We start from the raw sequence: 4,166 nt of genomic DNA, 5'->3' as shown, positions 1-4,166 counted from the left end.
GTATGTCTTTGTTACTTGGTGTAAGTGTGTGTCTGTGTTACTGGGTATCAGTGGATGTCTTTGTTACTTGGTGTCAGTGTATGTCTTTGTTACTTGGTGTAAGTGTATGTCTTTGTTACTGGGTATCAGAGTATGTCTTTGTTACTTGTTGTCAGTGTATGTCTTTGTTACTTGGTGTAAGTGTGTGTCTGTGTTACTGTGGATCAGTGTATGTCTTTGTTACTTGGTGTCAGTGCATGTCTTTGTTGCTTGGTGTAAGTGTATTTCTTTGTTACTTGGTGTCAGTGTATGACTTTGTTACTTGATGTCAGTGTACGTCTTTGTTACTAGGTGTCAGTGTATTTCTTTGTTACTTGGTGGCAGTGTATGCCTTTGTTACTTGGTGTAAGTCTGTGTCTGTGTTACTTGGTGTAAGTGTATGTCTTTGTTACTTGGTGTAAGTGTGTGTCTGTGTTACTTGGTGTAAGTGTATGTCTTTGTTACTTGGTGTCAGTGTATGTCTGTGTTACTTGGTGTATGTGTGTGTCTGTGTTACTGGGTATCACTGTATGTCTTTGTTCCTTGGTGTCAGTGTATGTCTTTGTGACTTGGTGTCAGAGTATGTCTTTGTTACTTGGTGTCAGTGTATGACTTTGTTACTTGGTGTCAGTGTATGTCTTTGTTACTTGGTGTAAGTGTGTGTCTGTGTTACTGGGTGTCAGTGTATGTCTTTGTTACTTGGTGTAAGTGTGCGTCTGTGTTACTGGGTATCAGTGTATGTCTTTGTTACTTGGTGTAAGTGTATGTCTTTGTTACTTGGTGTCAGTGTATGTCTTTGTGACTTGGTGTCAGTGTATGTCTTTGTTACTTGGTGTAAGTGTATGTCTTTGTTACTTGGTGTAAGAGTGTGTCTGTGTTACTTGGTGTAAGAGTGTGTCTGTGTTACTGGGTATCAGTGTATGTCTTTGTTACTTGGTGTAAGTGTGTGTCTGTGTTACTGGGTATCAGTGGATGTCTTTGTTACTGGGTGTCAGTGCATGTCTTTGTTACTTGGTGTAAGTGTATGTCTTTGTTACTGGGTATCAGTGTATGTCTTTGTTACTTGTTGTCAGTGTATGTCTTTGTTACTTGGTGAAAGTGTGTGTCTGTGTTACTGTGGATCAGTGTATGTCTTTGTTACTTGGTGTCAGTGCATGTCTTTGTTACTTGGTGTAAGTGTATATCTTTGTTACTTGGTGTCAGTGTATGGCTTTGTTACTTGATGTCAGTGTATGTCTTTGTTACTAGGTGTCAGTGTATTTCTTTTTTACTGTGTGTCAGTGTATGTCTTTGTGTCTTGGTGTCAGTTTATGTCTTTGTTACTTGGTGTCAGTTTATGTCTTTGTTACTTGGTGTCAGGGTATGTCTTTGTTACTTGGGTTAAGTATATGACTTTGTTACTTGGTGTCAGTGTATGTCTTTGTTACTTTGTGTAAGTGTGTGTCTGTGTTGCTGGGTATCAGTGTATGTCTTTGTTACTGGGTGTCAGTGTATGTCTTTGTTACTTGGTGTCAGTGTATTTCTTTGTTACTGGGTGTCAGTGCATGTCTTTCTGACTTGGTGTCAGTGTATGTCTTTGTTACTTGGTGTAATTGTATGTCTTTGTTACTTGGTGTAAGAGTGTGTCTGTGTTACTGGGTATCAGTGTATGTCTTTGTTACTTTGTGTAAGTGTGTGTCTGTGTTACTGGGTATAAGTGGATGTCTTTGTTACTTGGTGTCAGTGCATGTCTTTGTTACTTGGTGTAAGTGTGTGTCTGTGTTACTTGGTGTAAGTGTATGTCTTTGTTACTTGGTGTCAGTGTATGTCTGTGTTACTTGGTGTATGTGTGTGTCTGTGTTACTGGGTATCACTGTATGTCTTTGTTCCTTGGTGTCAGTGTATGTCTTTGTGACTTGGTGTCAGTGTATGTCTTTGTTACTTGGTGTCAGTGTATGACTTTGTTACTTGGTGTCAGTGTATGTCTTTGTTACTTGGTGTAAGTGTGTGTCTGTGTTACTAGGTATCAGTGTATGTCTTTGTTACTTGGTGTAAGTGTATGTCTTTGTTACTTGGTGTCAGTGTATGTCTTTGTGACTTGGTGTCAGTGTATGTCTTTGTTACTTGGTGTCAGTGTATGACTTTGTTACTTGGTGTCAGTGTATGTCTTTGTTACTTGGTGTAAGTGTGTGTCTGTGTTACTGGGTATCAGTGTATGTCTTTGTTACTTGGTGTAAGTGTATGTCTTTGTTACTTGGTGTCAGTGTATGTCTTTGTGACTTGGTGTCAGTGTATGTCTTTGTTACTTGGTGTAAGTGTATGTCTTTGTTACTTGGTGTAAGAGTGTGTCTGTGTTACTTGGTGTAAGAGTGTGTCTGTGTTACTGGGTGTCAGTGTATGTCTTTGTTACTTGGTGTAAGTGTGTGTCTGTGTTACTGGGTATCAGTGGATGTCTTTGTTACTGGGTGTCAGTGCATGTCTTTGTTACTTGGTGTAAGTGTATGTCTTTGTTACTGGGTATCAGTGTATGTCTTTGTTACTTGTTGTCAGTGTATGTCTTTGTTACTTGGTGTAAGTGTGTGTCTGTGTTACTGTGGATCAGTGTATGTCTTTGTTACTTGGTGTCAGTGCATGTCTTTGTTACTTGGTGTAAGTGTATATCTTTGTTACTTGGTGTCAGTGTATGACTTTGTTACTTGATGTCAGTGTATGTCTTTGTTACTAGGTGTCAGTGTCTTTCTTTGTTACTGTGTGTCAGTGTATGTCTTTGTGTCTTGGTGTCAGTTTATGTCTTTGTTACTTGGTGTCAGGGTATGTCTTTGTTACTTGGGGTAAGTGTATGACTTTGTTACTTGGTGTCAGTGTATGTCTTTGTTACTTTGTGTAAGTGTGTGTCTGTGTTGCTGGGTATCAGTGTATGTCTTTGTTACTTGGTGTCAGTGTATGTCTTTGTTACTTGGTGTCAGTGTATTTCTTTGTTACTGGGTGTCAGTGCATGTCTTTCTGACTTGGTGTCAGTGTATGTCTTTGTTACTTGGTGTAATTGTATGTCATTGTTACTTGGTGTAAGAGTGTGTCTGTGTTACTGGGTATCAGTGTATGTCTTTGTTACTTGGTGTAAGCGTGTGTCTGTGTTACTGGGTATCACTGGATGTCTTTGTTACTTGGTGTCAGTGCATGTCTTTGTTATTTAGTGTAAGTGTATGTCTTTGTTACTGGGTATCAGTGTATGTCTTTGTTACTTGGTGTAAGTGTGTGTCTGTGTTACTGTGGATCAGTGTATGTCTTTGTTACTTGGTGTCAGTGCATGTCTTTGTTACTTGGTGTAAGTGTATATCTTTGTTACTTGGTGTCAGTGTATGACTTTGTTACTTGATGTCAGTGTATGTCTTTGTTACTAGGTGTCAGTGTATTTCTTTGTTACTGTGTGTCAGTGTATGTCTTTGTGTCTTGGTGTCAGTGTATGTATTTGTTACTTGGTGTCAGGGTATGTCTTTGTTACTTGGGGTAAGTGTATGTCTTTGTTACTTGGTGTCAGTGTATGTCTTTGTTACTTGTTGTAAGTGTGTGTCTGTGTTACTGGGTATCAGTGTATGTCTTTGTTACTTGGTGTAAGTGTGTGTCTGTGTTACTTGGTGTAAGTGTATGTCTTTGTTACTTGGTGTAAGTGTGTGTCTGTGTTACTTGGTGTAAGTGTATGTCTTTGTTACTTGGATTCAGTGTATGTCTGTGTTACTTGGTGTATGTGTGTGTCTGTGTTACTGGGTATCACTGTATGTCTTTGTTCCTTGGTGTCAGTGTATGTCTTTGTGACTTGGTGTCAGTGTATGTCTTTGTTACTTGGTGTCAGTGTATGACTTTGTTACTTGGTGTCAGTGTATGTCTTTGTTACTTGGTGTAAGTGTGTGTCTGTGTTACTGGGTGTCAGTGTATGTCTTTGTTACTTGGTGTAAGTGTGTGTCTGTGTTACTGGGTATCAGTGTATGTCTTTGTTACTTGGTGTAAGTGTATGTCTTTGTTACTTGGTGTAAGAGTGTGTCTGTGTTACTGGGTATCAGTGTATGTCTTTGTTACTTGGTGTAAGTGTGTGTCTGTGTTACTGGGTATCAGTGGATGTCTTTGTTACTGGGTGTCAGTGCATGTCTTTGTTACTTGGTGTAAGTGTATGT

Source organism: Heterodontus francisci, unplaced genomic scaffold (assembly GCF_036365525.1).
Source record: "Heterodontus francisci isolate sHetFra1 unplaced genomic scaffold, sHetFra1.hap1 HAP1_SCAFFOLD_83, whole genome shotgun sequence".
NCBI lineage: Eukaryota > Metazoa > Chordata > Chondrichthyes > Heterodontiformes > Heterodontidae > Heterodontus > Heterodontus francisci.
The sequence above is the reverse complement of the archived record's forward strand: the minus strand, read 5'-3'. Positions refer to the sequence as shown.